Source organism: Convolutriloba macropyga, chromosome 15, assembly GCF_964194025.1.
Source record: "Convolutriloba macropyga chromosome 15, txConMacr16.3, whole genome shotgun sequence".
Classification (NCBI taxonomy): Eukaryota; Metazoa; Xenacoelomorpha; order Acoela; family Convolutidae; genus Convolutriloba; species Convolutriloba macropyga.
The window spans coordinates 19,594,493-19,615,467 of NC_134482.1; positions in this window are offsets into that span (position 1 = coordinate 19,594,493).

Here is a 20,975-nt window from a genome sequence, read left to right on the forward strand (position 1 = left end):
ACATCTTATTAGTGAAAATACGGACATTAGTGAAGTTACGGACGCTATCTAACAAATGTCATAGACATCATTAGGAAAGAAACGGACATTATGCGACATCATTAGTACATCTCATTAGTAACACAAACAATAACTAAAACCCAACAAGGACCCCATTAACGGGAAGAAACTAACAAATTGACAACATCCATAAGGGGATGACAGGATGTTAAACAATTTACAGAGACACACTGTCTCTTTGCAGACGCAATTAGAAACAAAACGTAAATGTCAAGCCAATTAACATTTTTCAGCACCATGAACAAATTGGTGATTAACAAGACAGATCTTACCAAGATCATCAGTAGTTGAAATAAACATTTCAATTACGTCAACGCTTTTCCAACAAAGCATTTTGTACCAAACTACCAATTAATATTTTAAAGTTGCAAAGTTGCAGAGATTGCAACAACGTATCCAATTACCAGTAATACCATTTTAGTAATTAGGATTTTTGCACCAAATTACTTGGTATAAGTTAGCGTCACTAGCCATACCAATGATCAAAAAATTTACTTCATAACAAAAGACAATAGCAAAATTGGCACCAACATCAGACTAATTAGCATAACATACCATGATGGAAGTACGTCAACTAACCATCAAATGTACTAATTACATACCAATACACCAATTACAAAGAAAAACAGCATCTTGAGAACAAAAAGTTCCAGAAAATGTCAGAAGAAACTTCAATTCAAGAACTGGGAACCTAACAATCTAATTAGACCTAGTAATTATTAGAATTGACAACTTAAAAACCAAAAAATGAAAAAAGGAAGATATTTAAATGTCAGAAACAATGTAGAGAGCAAGAAACAAGAAAGTAAAAATCACAACTCCGATTTTGTCTCGTACAAGTCACAACCACTGAATAACTCGAAAAATTTGAAAATTTCAGCTAAGCTGAAAATTGAAATAAAAGTTAGAAAATTCAGGCAACTTTGCTCAGAGTTCTCATCTCAACATCTTTAGTAAACAAAATTTGTATACTATTTTCATTTCTCTTGTAATTTTCATATCAGAACCATACCCTGATATCTCAAATATAGTGATCTCATTTGCAATGATACATTTGCAAATTCGAAAACTTTTTGAAAAAGTAAAACAAAGCGAAATTGATAAAATATTTCATTGCCTCTTCCGAATAAACAATTTTATCAACAACATTCCATCAGAAAACAATCCAGCAGTACCAGGTAACGTGAATTACTTTAACTTCTTTTTAGAAAAGCTAATTCACCACTATAGTCATCATTGTGATGAAAAACCACCAATGCTAACTGTATCAGAGTTTATGCAATCATTAAACAGAAATCAACTTTTCATAAAAATACAAGTACAAAGAGACAATTTTGTTGAGCTCGATTTTCCTTTTGGTAATCATATACACTTCGATAACGATAGTATCAGAGTATCAGACTGCAAAATATCAAACAAAAATTGTTTAATTATTATTGAAGGCACAACTGAAACAGGACAAGAAGTAAAACTTTTTTGGAGAGAAAAACACTTTGAATTATTAAAAGACATAACGCTCTGCAACGAAACCATTACAGAATTCGAAACATTGAAAGACCAAATACACACAGATAGGTGTGTTGATATCAATAAACTAAACACAGTTTTCTTAGTAGTCTGCAAAAAAGAAGCTATCGAACTATTAGACGATAAACTAAAAGAATAACATGATGCCAATTATTGTTATTGTAGTATATTAATAAATTGAAAAAAAAATATTAAACAGTGCGACACAATTTAGTGCCAGTTACTCAATCAAATAACTGTCACTTTTCAGTGAAGCATTAACAAATTCCAAATTAAAACAAGCAACAACAACGTACAGACATTAACACGATAAATCAGCTTCAACAATTGATTTCCTAGACACATTAGTAGCAATCTATTTAATACTATCTAAAATAATATTCTTCCTCACTTTATTTTTGGTACCTTGCATAGTAGTTATATCTACATACTTAGCTATAGTAACAATAAACGAAGTAATTAGAAATCGCAGAGTCGTGTATGCAAACCCACCAATACAATAGTTAAATGCAAGACGCTCATTCGGATATTTATCATATATGTAAAACGAATATCGATATAGTAGAACTGGAAATATTTAAATTCCTTAAAATTGCAATAATTGTATATTTTTTCGTACGAATGTGTTTAGGACTAATAGATTTTTTTGTGAACCCATAAAAATTGATCCAAACCCCGACATAGAAGAATCTATATATTACACAATGCACTCACAAAAGTTCTATCTACAAATCGGATTCCCTGAAGAATCACCATTTTACGGAAACGTTGTAATCTACCAGTTAAACTTAAGAACCCAAAATAACAAAATTTGGATACCAAACTTAGAAACACAAACACATCAACCAGAACAAGAATTGACACCACTGATAATCATAGCACCCCCATATATCCAAATCCCACAACACGGACCAGGTTCCGGAGCGTAAAAAACAAAATCATCAAAAATTGAGTCATCAAATAATAACAGTAATAGTAACAATACTCAAGAACAACCACATTATAACGAGGTAACAGATCTAACAAATATACCAACATCACCAGAAGTAGACGATACAGACCCTGGAAACGAAAACCCGTATACAGTACGGCGTGATAGAACAGAAATTAGACATCTACTACGCGGACGACGTAGAGCTTCACTATCATTTCCAACACAAGACTCAACACTAGTCTCGTACGGCTCCACAGACATAGAATCTAACATAATAAGACCTATAGAATCCGGACAGTCAGAACCACCTAGTCGAACCGGAACACCAACCGGAACACCAACCAGGACACCAACACTCCATAATTTTAATACAGGTTCACCAAGCGATCACTCAAGTGTTAATACTATCCCAACACCTACATCATCTGAATTAAGAGCAAATCCTTTCTTACCGCCCACATTTCAACAAAGACAAGATTTCCATTTTGTGCAAGAACATTTTCGTGTACAACCAATACATTCACCAAGTAGCTCACTTTGGTCAGCAACTTCTCCTCAACAAACAGCAAGTACAAATACAACACCACAAAGATCACATCAATCGTCATCATCTAACACATCAATAAGTGTACCACGAATAGAACTAACAAATTCCTTACAACCACCACGAAATACAGCACATTCACCAGCATCAATTATACCAGGATTAAGATTAGCATCAATCCATCCAGGTAGAACTCGAGCAACACCAGTACTAAATCCAAGTCCACCTACTTTAAGTAGAACTAATGAACATACATATCTTTTTGCATTAGATCATAAAACCTGGAATCCACCTCCACCATCGTAAGGACCAACTAATCTTGGAGATACCCTCACAAATTGGTCAAGAAATAGACTTACAAATACCTTAAATCTAACACATCGCCAACGAAATTCAGCACTTGAAGTTCTAGCAACACAATCTCTAGAACTAAAATATAATACAACGATTAAATACGATACGATATTCAATCATCCATTTCATGCAACAACACCCTCTATAGTAACAACAACGACACCAGCACCGTTTATTTGTATTTACTTTGTCTATAAGTTTGATAGATATACTAAACAAACTTTAGGTTTTGCAGCATTTTACAATCCTCATACAGGATTATCATATACATGCCGTTTCAATTAAAATCCATAATACTAATAATAATAATAATAATTATTATTACTTATATGAAAATAGACACACAAATACAATCACAATATAAGATACAAAACAAACTGAAAGAACATATTAAAGACCGCATCAACGAAAGAATGTAGAAACATATCAAAAACATCAAAAATAAAAACAAAATAAAAATACATACATCAAATACAATAGAACGAGAAAACTTCAACAAACTTATGAAACACGTATCTGACAATCAAACAGAACTAAAAGCAGACTTAAACTCAATCCAAGACATTTATAACATCACAGAATTAGAGAATTTTAAAAACAGTTCAGACTATGAAGAAATGTGGAACATAGCTATTGATAAATGGACAAGAAACTGGAATTTCTATAGAGAACATCTCACAAACAGTATTCTAGAAAAATTCCAATTAAGTAATAAAAGACAAAAAAGTCAAACAAAGGAAGACTACGTAGAATTAACAGGACAAAACATAAACGGCTCAGCAATCGGTCACCAATTGGTCACGGAACCAATTGGTCACGGAACAGATTAACAAATACATTAAATTTAACAACAATACAACGAAACACAGCACTTGAAGTTTTAGCAACACCATCTCTAGAGCTAAAGTTTAATACAACGATCAAATACGATACTGTATTCAATCACCCATTTCATGCAACAACACCCTCTATAGTAACAACAACAACAACAACACTAGCACCGTTCATCTGCATTGACTTTATCTATAAATTCGATAGATATACTAAACAAACTTTAGGTTTTGCGACATATTATAACCCTCACACAGGCTTATCATATACATGCCGTTTCAACTAAAATCCATTAAAATCCATAGTACTAATATTATTATTAATAACATTATTTATTTATATGAAGATAGAAACAAAAATACAATCACAACATAAACTACGAAATAGAATCAAAGAACAAATTAGGAACCGTATCAATGAACGAATAGAAGAACACATTCAGAATTTTCAAAATAAAAACAAAACAAAGACAAATATGTCACACACAACAGCAAAAGAAGTTTTCAACAAATTTGGGGATCATATATCTAGTAACACAACCAAGTTCAAAACAAACCCAAGCCTATTCACATACAATGACAACAGTAAAGAACTAGAAGAATTTAGAAATAGTTCAGACTATGAACAAATGTGGGAAATAGCTATTGACAAATGGACACGAAACTGGAATTTCTATAGAGAACGTCTAACAGATAGTATTCTGGAAAAAATCCAACTAAATAACAAAAGGCAAAAACGCCAAACAAAGGAAGACTATGTAGAATTAAAAGGACAAAACATAAATGGTTCAGCAATCGGACCTCAAGACATCTTTATCGAACATTATGATTGTGATGCAGAAGAAATAACAAATGTAAAGTACTATGAATTAAACAAAATCAGTACATGTAAATTCAAACCACTAGATTTAGACATGACCAAAACAGAAGTCCAACTATTATCAAAAGCACAAGCAGTAGAATTCAAAGCATACGCAGTTGCAGGAACAATTAAGGAACGAGTAGAATGGTGTTCACAACACACTCACTATATTAGAGCAAACAGACCTAGCTATTATGTATCAGACGCACAAAGAACAAAAATATTAGACCCAGACGAAGTTCGTAACGAACTCGCCAGACTTAAACTACTAAAAATTACAAAATATAAACCAACACGATACAACAAACCATTCAATTACATAGCCTATCCACCATTACAAAAGAGAATTGAAGATCTACAAGGTAGAATACAATTTCACTTAGATACTCCAATGGTACCACCATATGGAAGGATAGTATATGATTACACAAATCCAACGTGGATACCTTTTGAAATAAAAAACGCACAATCAAACTGTTTGACCGGAGTAAGAAAACAAAATAGAATAGACATACTAGATTGGACATTAGAAATAAGAGAAGTATCACAAATACTAAATCTTGACACAGAAAAAATATCATACATGGGGACAAAACTACCATGTGACCTCCACAAAGGAGAGTGTCTGCCGATACCTTTCACAAAAGCAACAATAGTTTGGGAACCACAAACACATTGTCAATTATTTGAACTAATTCGATTTGATGCATACATGGTAAAATACCAAGACAGATACTGGATAGAAACAAATGCAGAATGGACAACAGTACAAAAACCAGATATACAAGATCAAATAAAATTAAATAAAACAGCCTCAATAGCAACACGATTTGAAGTATATCCAATAGTTGAACACGAATGTGGATCACCACAACCAATACATAAAACAGAATACGATGATATTTACATAATATATGAATATGGCTTTGATATGCATACAGGACAAAAAGTAACAAGAAAGAAAGATAAATTCGACGATGAAAAATTCATAAAAATAAAACCGAAACAAATCACGTCATCATACACACGCTACGAAGATGAAGATAATCAACAATTTTACTACGGCTCTGTAAATGAAAACACACATCTACATATGAAAATGTACTTATATATGAGTAACATATATTCACGAATCAGTCTACAAGCAATCGAATTTTATTCACAAATTTGTGAACAAACTCGGAGTCTCCGACAATTAACATTAACATAAGTACAAAAGAACACACCACTTCTAGGATACATCCTTACAGGAGATAAATCGATATTTGTCAAACAAGAAGGAGTTAACGTCATGAAAATGTACAAGTGTGCAAACAAATCATCACCACTTTATGTACCACAAACACGTGAATGTTACGATAAAATACCAATTCTATACAAAAACAGAGTACAATATGTACATCAATTAACACGCCAAACATACCTTTGGGCAAAAAAGGTACCATGTTCACATAGTAATTTTGATCAACTCATATCTATCGATACTGAAGGAGCAGCTAGATACAGATTAACAACGTATCCAGTTAATGTCGAAACAATACTAAACACTATATCACATGAGGAAATAGTATTAGACAACATGTTTAGTAAAGCAAGTTTAATAGAAAGCGGAATCTATAGTAAAGAACAACTAGTACAAGCAAGAAAAAGAGATCTACTACATGAATACATGAGAGATCGTGAAAAACCATTACAGGAAGCACAATCAGCTAATGCACTAAAACTCTTAGAACTCGAACAATTAGGATTATTACAAACATACAAAAACTATGAACAATCACTAAGATGGCTACGAGATTTGAACATCAATGGATATAACTTCCAAATAGATCAACCAAATGTTAACTGGAGAGAAATTTTTGACGGCGCATGGCTAAAAGAACAAATTTTATCAGTCTTTGGTTGGCCATGATATATCTTAGAGAAAATGGCTATCATTCATGCTATGATTAACATGATACCATTCATAACAAATCTTGTTATCAAATTCTTTAGCGCTTTTGCTATTCATAAAGCAATTGGAAAACAAGCGAGCATAACAAAAATACTACTAACAGGAATCTTTGGAATATTCTCACAAACACTTACACAGTTAGTAGCTCAAATACAAGAAGAAAATATAGATAACGACAGTGATGATAACAATTCACATTATGGGAACTTAAATAACAGACCAAGAAAAAATAAACATAACTTTCGTAGACATTCAACAGAAGTAACAACATCAACTCATAATAACAATGAAATACCAACAGAAATCTATGTTGATACAAATTATAAACATTATAACACTACAATTCGTAGAACGGAAAACGGATTACAATTACGAATTTTGGAATCATCGACAAAGAAACAGAAACCACCATTACCAGAAAGAAAATATAAACCAGAACCATTTAAAATAGAACCGTTAGAAACAATAAAAGAGAATAAACTACAAACAATACCACCACAGCTTATCACACCACCTCCGGCATACCAATGCCTAGGAAACAGTTTATCAGCACCTATCCCTAGTGCACCAAAGATCGAACAACATAATATTTTATTTAACATCCACCCATATGAAACACCAATACCAATTAATCAACCAACACCGTATGAAATCCCGAAACGTTCATCAACATCTAACGAACAACAACATTTAATACCTACATCAAAACTTATCGATATACAAAACTCTCCATCCTTGATTTTGACCAACTAAAATTAACGGCTAACAAAATGCATAACCGCAGTCACAGCTTAGACAAACTCAAAAATGATCAGCCACTTACAAATGAAGTCACATACTTTGACACTCATTCGGCTGATACATACGAAATTTAAGATCAGATTTGAATTAGGGAACATTTAACAATAATACACCCCCCCACTACTATTAACTAATCGAACTTTGTGTATTGATAACAAAACACAAGAGACCTACAGTCAAAATGACAAAACATTTTAACATATAACAACGTAACACTAACGAGTGAGTGTACAACAAATAAAACTACAAACAGTTTTTATAACAGTCTTTATAACAATCGTAACCATTATGTTATTCCAAGACTAATCATCCATGAATTTTAGCATATGGCTACCAGTATGGATTACGATTCACCATACAAAGCAGATTCACCCTTCAACTATGACGTTGAAGAGGGTGAACTAAGCCCAGGATCCGGACGATCAAGTCCCGGTACAATCAGAGACAACGCCTCGGACTGTGGAACTCAAACAGATGACCAAATGGGGAACACTGATGAAACAGTAACAACTATGCAAGCACACTTGGATAACACTCCAGAGAACACCCAAACTCCACAGGAAATAGCAGGTAAAATTAGAAATAAATTTCACCAATCAAAACAAAATGAGGATAGACGGAATTTACAATCATTTAATAATAACAGAACTAGTACTGCTAGTAAACAAGGCACAAGCACAAATTTACATAGTTATGAACATAGCAGACCAGTTAACAATCAAAACCGTTCAACTACAGAATCGTACACATCACCCCCACTTCCAAATTACCCACCACCAAAGCGACCGCCACCACCATCTGATTATGTTATAGAAAACCCGAGATCACGAACTCATGTTCAACAACGATTATTTACGAAAACAGCCAATAACAGGCCGAACAATCTCAGATTCCCATATGCAGTAACACCGAGATCAAATAATAAAAAATCATTTTTCCATCAATCAACAAATGAGCAAACACCAACGGCAACAGTTATGGAAACAATTTGGTTTCAGGACAAAGATCCTAGAACACTTAATAGCCCACACAGTAGCAATTACAATCCATTATTGTCATATAGAAATTGGGCTAACATGCCATTTGATTCGCGAGAGTATAATTTCTTCATGTCACCTCTCCACAATCTTAAAGACCGTGTGTCAGAGTACTTCCCGCATCTGCCACCAGAAAATACGAACACAGTTAAACGAAGTACAAAAAATATGGGGAGACACAAGCTCCACCAGACACTGTATCCTAAACTCAAACAATTCTACAGCCTAACTGAAAGATTTTTGTACAACTATGATTACGAATTAAAGCTTCCAGTAACATGTAATTATGATCTGCTAGTAGCAAAAGCCTCTCAAGATCTATCTGCATATAGTATATATGAACATCAAATATTTCAACTTAGTTTCAATTTTCTTCACCCAACACCAAAAGACGTACAAAATAATAATTACAGAGTACACGAAACTAAACTTATTCATAATCTCATATACTACACATTTTTACGGGATAAAAACCACAATACTTCGAAAAGCTACATCCATATAAACGACCAGCTCACATCGCCCTACTTATTAAACTACGGATACCGTCTAAAAAGGGAATATACTTTGGGCACACTTAGAAACTTCGACCCAATAAAAAACTATTACATTTTTCAACCGAAAGATGCACCTGAACGGCCTCTCATGGTACCTCTCGAAGCTTTAAAACCTTGCGAGGAATACCATGTCTATCACCTCGAAGGCAGTGTAACAAACCGCGCTTTTACGAACAGACTTAATTTCAATAACGAACGGAAAATAACAGAACTAGAACAAGAGTCAAAGCATCCATTACGGACATCCCAATACATGATATTACGAACTTACTGGCATATTTTCTTTCGAAAGATGACCACTTTGTAAAAGAATATAATCACTATAGAAGACGGACAAACCATCCGAAACAGACGGAGAGATTGTAACAATTCCAATACAGTACCAAGTAACAACTTCTGATATTTTCAATTTATTTCAACAGTAACAATAATAACTAACCATGAAATTGATCTCTGCATATATGGTTATCTATGTCCCTTTTAGATAATTAGTTATTTTTTCACAACTCAATAATCCACCCCTTCAATCTAAATGTATTTGTATAGTCCCATACTTTGCACTCAAATACTTTGTAAAACCCTTTCATATCCTTATATTGATTAACCATACCCCAGATTAACAATTTGTATCATTTACATTCATGTACCATTGTACTGATTCTTAGATATTTACTACTTAATAAAATCTAAAAAACAAAAACAATTTTTATTTTTTCCAAAATCCTAACCTCATTTCTAGATTGTACATGTATATATGCAAAGAATTTTCCATAGATTATTATATGCAATTTTATAAATAAGTAAATTCCAAAAAATAACTAACAATTGTAATTCAACACAAAACTGACGGAAATTAGAAAAAATGATAAAACACACAATACAGTGTGAACAATATGCAACTGGACAAACAATGAGTAATGCAATAGACATACTAGCTTTACGTATAACGTGTAATAATACCTTTCAGACCATGAGTCATTCACATAACACTTTAACAGATATAAACTTTAAATTCTTGGACAATCTAGTTAACTACACAACATTGGAACTGAAATACAGGTTTAAAACAAAAATCACACAACGAAGTGTTACATGATTTTTGAAACAAACCATCACAGTGTAAGAAATTCCAACATAGATAGAACGAAAGTATTTCAACTTCGAAAATTTCACATGTAAAAACATGTAAATAAACCGATAACTAAATATATGTAAAACAAACAATCACTCATTAGAGGAATCCAACACATGTACATATGGATACACTCCATTAATTCATTAGGTTTTAGTAACAACTAACAGGTTCACCTTTATCTAGTAACAACTAACATAGTAGTACTCCAAATACCGAAAGAGTCTTTGGATTATTTGGAATGTTGAATATAAGCGCGCAGACAGAGACTTTAACTTCTTTATAAAGTTGAAGAAATAGAGGTTGATTGGAATAAGGCAATTGGACATTTTTGGGCAAACCCATTACAAACCCATAAGCGAAATCTGTGAACCTTTTACAAAATACATAGCACAGAGACAAAATGTAGAAGTATGGCAATACAATTCGTAAGAATTGATTGCATCAGAATAACTTCTGATTTCGCGGAGGAATTGGATTACTAATACATGTTCATCTTCCATAATAAAATTTGTATTAATCCAACATGGCCAAACAGTCACATGCCACTGAACACTTCCCGATCGTGTCAACAACTTGTGTTGACAACCTACCCAACCAACTACCCTCAATTGCTCCATCGAATTCCATAAAACATATAACATAATATACTTAACACTTAACATATAGATTTCAATTTTCTTTCCAACCGGAAGGGATATTAAGTATAACAGAAAATTAAAACCTAACACAGGTTACAATAGAGAAAAACCTTTCTGAACATCTAACAGCTAACAACAACAAACTAAACCAATTCAGGTAAGCCAGGTAAGTCACCGGACATCAGGATCGCCTCCAGACATCAACACTGGGCCTACCCGAAAGGATCTTTACCCACTGGACGTGGTGATGGAATAGATACCTTTGTGGTTGTTGATGTTCACTCCTTGCTCTTTGGGCAACCTATGTCTAGGAATCGACTTGCTGACGAACCGATACAAAGCAACACATTCAAAAAAGAAAACTAATCCTTCAGAGAGAATAGAGAGAAATTGACTTATTAGATTATACAAGAGGCTTTCAAAAAACTCAAAACCCCGGAAAGATTGAGTCAAGTATGACTTCTACAAAAGACTATTTGAAAGACTTTATTATTTAAATAAATAAAGACTGAAAATACTCTTCCCTGATTGGATAAAAAGGGAATAATATCTTTTCCTTTCTTTCCTGTAGATGTTTACCTGTTTTCCCTCTTCTCAGAAGAGAAAGTTATTTAGTCAGTACCAGTTACCAACCTGATATAATAATGAAGTATATTTCTCTCTCTCTACTCCGCTCTTGTTTTGTATTGAGATATATGTTAGACATTAGCATTGGGGCCCGTGCACTGTCTACTGAAGCTCAGATAGAAGAGTAACAGACTAGAGACATAGAACTTTAGTTAGTCAGGTAAGCCTTAAGAGTACATCTTATTCTTGAGACAACCATAAGACAGTTCCAGAAGTACCCTAATAAAGGTAAGCACAGAACACGTCTTATCATACATCTTCTTCACATACCTCAAGTCACAATCTCCTCTCACGGTCATTATCACCTCCCATCCAACTCCGGACACATCCATCTCCAACACAGACCGTCCCCACATAAATCCACAGACAAATAAAACAACAGATATCAAAGAACAATTAAAACAATATAAGGCAAGTAACAAGTAATAGCGAACAACAAATAACGACTATAACACAAACTGGTTATGATACTAGACCCTGAACCAAATACTAAAGATTAATCACGGTAATTTCATGTAAACAAAATATCAAAACACAATAAAACAAATCACAAACGGTATTTTGATGTTCACAGGCTTGGAACTGGAATAGACGATTTTGAAGTTAATTGAAGTCAAGAACAATAAACAAATTTCAAATAACAAAATAATATCAAATAACAATATCCTCTATGATTGAGGACTCACGGAATAGAATAGACATTTTGTAGAAGTCAACATTAATAATAAATAACAAAATAATAGCTTATTACAAAATGATAGATAATACAAAAAAGGGAAAAGATAAAAATAACACTGAACAGGTAAAGCACAATTACAACTATTAAGAAACAGGAAAACACAAAAAACGAATACGAAATACAAAATAATGAGTTCAACACAAATAAAATAAACATACAAGAAAAAGTATAAATTCCTTTTTACGAATTGGAATAACTTCCTCTTTTTAAACGAGTAACGCACTCATACTATGTTATAAGTACAAAATAAAAATCCAGAACAGAGCCAACAACTTAATACTGTTGACAACATCGTTAGCCTACAAGGACTATTTCACACAAACGCACGCCAAATAATAGCCAAATGGTGATATAACTATGTGTAACAATCCAGTAAGAATAGTGTAACAATCCATTTGTTGTAACAATACATATATTATAACCTACACGTAACAACCCAGACAGTAACAATCCAGGGTGGGATGATTCATTATCTGAAATATATACAAATACAAATTAGTTCAAATTTCGTTATTAATCGGTCAAATGACCTTCGGCTAATTAAACATTTCACAATGACATTTTAACAAATAAGACGTCATAAACCCAAACCTACGTCATAAGCTAAAACGGACGTTAAAAAGACGGACGTCATAGTCCTCATTAACAACAAAATACCTCATTAGTAAACGAACAAATCATTAAAACAGAAAAAGGATTAAAACAACCATCTTCATTAGTAAGATGAAGAGACTTGAACAACAAATTACCGGGATAAACGGATCCCAGGCAGACGCAATTAGTAACAAACTACAAATGTCAACCCAATTAACATTTTCCAACATAACCAAATGGTGATTAACAAAATAGATCTAACACGATCAAAAAGGTGTTGAAGTAGACATTTCAACACAATACCAACCATCAGCACAAGACGTTGCTAACAAAAAGACTAATTAACATTTTGCACCACTTGCACCATTTTCACCATTTAAATCAATTAACGAACCTCTAGCCCATTAGCACTAAACTTTCAAAGGATTTACAAAAGCGAGCAGATGGAGCCACCATCTTCATTGAACACTATCATTGAACACCATCAATAAAAAACATACTTGAAACAAATTACAACTTTAAGAATAACTTACCTAATTGGTATTGGTAACTTCCTAATTGGTATCTTACCAAACAGCAAAACGATAACGTCAGTAACTAATCAAACATACCAATTACTCTCAAACATACCAATTACAAGAAGAATACCGTAAAAAGAAAGCCAAAGAATATCTACAAAAGACACTTTCACATCAAAGGATAACAATCCGAAATACTAATTACGACCAGAAAATTAGTAAAATTGGCAACTTCAAGAACCAAGAAAGAAAAACGGAAGATATGTAAATGTCACCAACATTGTAGAGAGCCCCAAACATTTGAGTAAAAATCACAACTCCGATTTTGTCTTGTACAAATCACAACCTCTCTCGAATCAGAAAAAATTTTCTCATTTTCTCAATTTCTCACAAATTTTCTCATTTTCAGCTAAGCTGATAAGAAAAGTTACACTAACCAAAACTCCTAAAACTCCTAACACTGACTAAAACTCCGTTCCAAACTCAACACAACATCTTAAAAATTCTTTCAAATTCAACAAAATTTCATTGACGACTCTCAATTGTAAAGATAATCTCTTGAATCATAAACTAATTCTTGCCTCATTCTCAAACATCTCAGTATTTCTGAAATCATTCGGAATAAATTTGTATCAACTGTCTTTAAAAATTTCTCTCACATTTTCATCAACCTTTTACCGAAAACAACTCGACAAAACAGGTAAAACTGAGTTACCTTAATTTCATTTCAGAAAGACTCATACATCATTATAGTCACCATCATAATGAAACACCACCTATGTTGTCAGTTTCAGAATTTTTGAATTCATTTAGTAAAAATCAACTTGTCATAAGAATATCAGTCCAAATAGACAATTTTATTGAACTTGACTACCCATCTGGCAGTCATATACATTTTGACGACGATAGCGTTCAACTAACAAACTGCAAGGTATCACCTCAAAATTATCTCTTTATCATAGAAGGAATAAGAAAAACAAAACAAGAGATAAAACTCTTTTGAGGAGAAAAACATTTTTATTTACTCAAATACACAGCACCATGTACAGAAACAATCACAGAATTTGAAGTACCGAAACAACAGATTAACGCTCAATAGTGTGTAAACTTAAACGAGTTACACACAGTCTTTCTCGTAGTCTGAAAAAAGGAAGCTATCAACCTTATTGACGACAGAACAGAGAAGTAACAACTGTAATGATACCACTCATTGTCATAGTCATATATCACGTATCACTTCAGCTATCACAAAGTTTGATAATGCGACACCGCTAAGTGTCAGTTACAACAGTAAATAACTGTCACTTTTCAGTGAAGCATTGTATCCAATATACACTAACAATCACACTGAAATACACAAACACATAAAAAATTGAGTTCACGGAAGCATTAATAGCAACCTACTTACTATTATCCAAACTAATATTTTTCCTAACTATTTTTCTCGTACCATGTATCGTAGTAATTTCAACGTATCTAGCTATAGTAACCATAACTGAAATCATTCGAAACCGTAGAGTTGTCTATGCAAGCCCACCAGTACAATAATCACAACCCATGCATGAAACACACTCTGATATATTCCATATCTGCAAATCTAATATAGATATTATAGAACTAGAAATATTTAAATTTATTAAGATTGCAATTATAATTTACTTTTTCATACGAATGTGTATAAATCTAATAGAATACTTCCTAAATCCATAAAAATTGACCCTATTCCTGATATTGAAGAATCCATCTACTACACTCTACACTCACAAAAATTCTATCCACAAATAGGATTTCCAGAAAACTCTCAATTATACGGTAACGTTATAATATTTCAATTAAATCTCAGACTAGACTATAACGAAATTTGGATATCAAACCTAGGAGCACAAACACATACACCAGGACAAGAATTAACACCACTCATTATTTTACAACCACCATTAATTAATATCCCACCCCACGGACCTAGCTCAGGAGCATAACAAATAGCCCGCAAAAATTGCGTCATCAAGTAATAATCAAAGTAACAATTACCCAGAAAGACCTCACCATAACGAAGTCACAGATCTAACAATTATTCCAACTTCATCAGAAATGGATGACACAATAACGAAAACCCGTATACTGTACGACGGGAAGGACCGGAAAGAAGAGAACTTTTAAGAGCACGACGTCGATCGTCATTATCATTCCCTACACAAGACTCAACATTAGTATCATATGGCTCAACAGACATAGAATCTAATATAATAAGACCTCTAGAAACAGGACACTCAGAACCATCAAGTAGAACAGGAACACATACATTGCACAATTTTAGTCTCAGTTCACCAAGTGAACACTCAAGTGTTAATACTGATCATACACCAACACCATCCGAACTACGAGCAAATCCATTTTTACCATCGAAATTTTCACAGAGACAGGACTTTAACTTTGTCCAGGAACACTTTCGAGTACAACCATTACAGTCACCTAATAGTTCACTTTGGTCAGCAACATCACCACAATCCACAACTACAAATACAACACCAGTAAGAACAAATCAAACACCATCATCAAACACATCAGTAAGCGTACCAAGAGTTGAAATCCCAAACACCTTGCAACCTCCGAGAAATACAGCATTATCCCCATCATCATTCATACCCGACATTAGATTACCCTCAAGTCATCCAGGACGAATTCGATCAACCCCCATACTTAATTGTAATCCCCCAACTCAAAGTAGAACAAATGAACACACATATCTCTTCCCATTAGATCACAAAACTTGGAATCCATCCCCACCGTTATACGGACCTACCAACCTTGGTGATACACTTACCAATCGGTCAAGAAATAGACTTACAAATACTTTAAATCTAACACATCGCCAACGCAACGCAGCACCTAAAGTTCTAGCGACACCATCTCTTGAACTTAAATTTAACACAACGATAAAATATAACACTATTTTTAATCATCCATTTCACGCTACAACACCATCTATAGTCACAACCACAATCCCAGCACCTTTCATCTGCATTGAATTTATATACAAATTCGACAGATATACAAAACAAACCTTAGGGTTTGCAACATTTTACAACCCACATACCGGTCTCTCATACACATGTCGCTTCAACTGAAAGCTATTATACTCATATTAACCTTAATAATAATATACATATATAAGAAAATAGAAACAAAAATACACATGGAAAAAAGACTAAAAAATGAAGCTAGACAACGCATTAAAGACCGTATCAACGAAAAATGGAATTACAAATACAACACTTTAAAACTAAAAACAACACAAAAAATTACAATACTTTTAATAATTACCACACATTTAATCCACAAAAATATGATAACCTCGAACATTATGTATTCCAACACAATCATACCAACACTTCTCCAAAATATTTCAATAATACTAAAGTAGAAGAATCAAATAACACAAAAAACTATTCAGATTACGAAGCTATGTGGGAAATAGCTATCGACAAATGGACACGAAATTGGAATTTCTATAGAGAACGATTAACAGATAGTATACTGGATAGGTTCAATATGAACAATAAAAGACAAAAAAGACAAACACAAATAGACTTTGTAGAATTAACTGGACAGAACATTCTACGCAACCGGACCACAAGATATATTCATAGTACACTATGATTGTGATGAAGAAGAAATCACAAATGTCAAATACTACGAACTGAACAAAATTAGTACATGTAAATTCAAACCATTAGGTCTAGATATGACAAAAACAGAAGTACAATTATTATCAAAAGCAGAAGCAGTAGAAATCAAAGCATACGCAGTTGCAGGAACAATTAAAGAACGAGTGGAATGGTGTTCACAACACACCGACTACATTAGAGCAAACAGACCAAGTTATTACGTATCAGATGCACAAAGAACAAAAATATTAGATGCGGACGAAGTTCGAAACGAGCTCGCTAGAATAAATCTACTCAAAAACACAAGATACAAACCAACAAGATATAATATATCATTCAACTACATCGCAAATCCACCACTTCAGAAAAAGATCGAAGAAATGCAAGGTCGAATACAATTCGATATGAATACCCCATTAGTACCGCCATACGGACGAGTAGTTTATGACTACACAAATCCCACGTGGATACCAAGCGCAATAAAAAATGCACAATCCAATTGCATGAAAGGACCACGAAAAGAAAACAGAATAGATATATTAGATTGGACACTAGAAATACGTGAAGTATCACTAATACTAAACCTTGATAACGAAGAAATATCATATATGGGAAAAAAACTACCCTGCGATCTCCGCAGAGGAGAATGCCTCCCAACACCATTAACAAAAGCAACAATAGTATGGGAACCACAAACCCATTGTCAACTATTTGAACTAATCAGATTTGATGCATTCATGGTAAAATATCAAGATAGATATTGGACAGAAACAAATGCAGAATGGACAACAGTACAAAAACCAGACATAACACAAAAAATAAAATTAAACAAAACAGACACGATCGGAACTAGATTCGAAGTATTCCCACTCGTCGAACGCGAGTGTGGCTCACTCCAACCATTACACAAAACAGAATATGATGCTATATACATCATTTACTAATACGGATTCGATCTGCATACCGGACAAAAAGTAACAAGAAAGAAAGATAAATTTGACGACGGAAAATTTATACGAATAAAACCAGAACAAATAATATCAGAACGTACACGATATGAAGACGAGGATAACAAGCAATACTACTATGGTTTTGTAAACGAAAACACACATTTGAAGATGAAAATGGATCTTTATATGAGTAACATCTACTCACGAATGAGTCTACAAGCTATTGAATTCTATTCACAAATTTGCGAACAAACTAGAAACCTTAGACAATTAACATTAACACAAGTACAAAAGAACACTCCACTATTAGGATACATCCTCACAGGAGACCGATCAATGTTTGTAAAATAAGAAGGAGTAAATGTGATGAAAATGTACAAACGCGCGAAAAAATCATCACCTCTATATGTACCGCAAACACGCGAATGTTATGACAAGATACCAATTCTATACAAAAACAGAGTACAATATGTACACCAATTAACACGACAAACATACTTATGGGCGAAAAAAGTCCCATGTTCACATAGTAATTTTGATCAGTTAATATCAATTGACACAGAAGGAACAGCGATATACAGAGTTACACCATACCCTGTAAAAGTTGAAACAATACTTAACACTTTTTCACCTGAAGAAATAGTACTAGACAACAAGTTTAGTAAAGCAAGTTTGATAGAAAGTGGAATATACAGTAGAGAACAATTAATACAAGAGCGAAAACGAGATTTATTACACAAATACATGCAATACCGCGAAAAACCATTACAGGAAGCTACATCAGCAAACGCACAAAAAGTACTAGAACTTGAACAACTCGGATTACTCCAAACATACAAAAATTATGAACAATCACTAAACTGGTTAAAAGATCTAAATATTAATGGATATAACTTCCAAATCGACCAACCTAGTGTAAACTGGAAAGAAATTTTTGACGGAGCATGGCTCAAAGAACAAATATTATCAATCTTTGGTTGGCCATGGTACATCTTAGAAAAAATGGCAATCATATACGCCATGATTAGCATGATACTATTTTTAACAAATCTTATAATAAAATTCTATAATGCTTTTGCAATTCATAAAGCAATTTGCAAACAAGCTAGCATTACAAAAATACTTCTAACAAGAGTATTTGGAATCTTCTCACAGACATTAACACAACTAGTAGCACATATTCAAGAAGAATAAACTAGTCACCATAGCGACGAGAACTATTCACACTATACCAAACATAATTAACCACGGAAGAACATTTTTCGACGACACTCTTCCGATATAACACATATAACAGATCACAATGACAACGATAAACCATCACAAGTTTATATTGACACTAATTATAAACACTATTATACAACTATTCGCACAACAGATAAGAGACAACAATTACGAACAATAGATTCACCACCAAAGAAACAAAAACCACCATTGCCAGAACGAAAATACAAACAAGAACCATTAAAAATTGAACCGTTAGAAACAATAACTGAAAACAAGCTACCCATACTACCACCACAATTAATCACTCCACCACCTGCATGTCAATGTTTTGGAAATAATGTATCTTTTAATACACCTCAAGCAACATCACTTACTACACCACATATCACACCCATCCCTAGTGCGCCAAACATACAACAACAATCATCAACCTTTCAGGGAAGTTCATATGAACCTCCTTTAAGTATTAGTAAAACAACAGCGTATGAAATTCCGCAACATTCATCTACATCAACAAACCAACAAAACCTCATACCATCAGTAAAACTAATAACCCCCACCTATAGATTTCAATCAGTTGAAACTAGCAGCTAATAAAATTCATAACCGCAGTCATAGCTTAGACATTCTGAAAAATGATGACCAACCACATACGAAGAAAGTCACATATTTTGACACTCATTCGGCAGATACATATGAAGTGTAAATCAGCACTCAATCACGAACAACTAACATGTTTTATACTACTCCAAAGACATTTTTTTATTACTAATAGACATTCTCTTACTTTTCTAAAGTCAAATACTATCCAATAACTACCCATATTTTTTGTATTTTATTACATTTATACTTAACACACCTAGTATATTCGAAAGATACCTGTAAAAATGAATGCAAACCTATTACATAAATAACAAGTCACACAATGGTACTAACCATTATATCCCTGTACGAATATGAATGAAGATTGTCTTCATAAAATATAATACCGACAAATGAATAATAATAACTGTGTAGCGGATAACAAATAATAACAAAGGTAACACTGATAACAAGTGTGTTTGTAACAAACTGAATGAACAACGTTTCATGTATATACCTGTAACAATCAATTGTAACTAATACAAAGTTAAGAATATGTAACAAATTGAATTACCTATCAGCAAACAAGAGACGAAATGGCACACAAAATGGACTATGAACCCGAGAACCCATACCGAGCAGATTTACCTCTCTGCTACGATGTTGAGGAAGGAGAACTAAGTTCCGGATCAGGACGTTCCAGTCCAGGAACAATTCGTGATAATGCCTCTGACTGTAGCACGCAAACAGAGGATCGTTTCGACAACCCGAACGACAGGATAACAACTATGAGAGTCGAACTGGAATGCGCCACTTCCGATCAACACACACAGACAG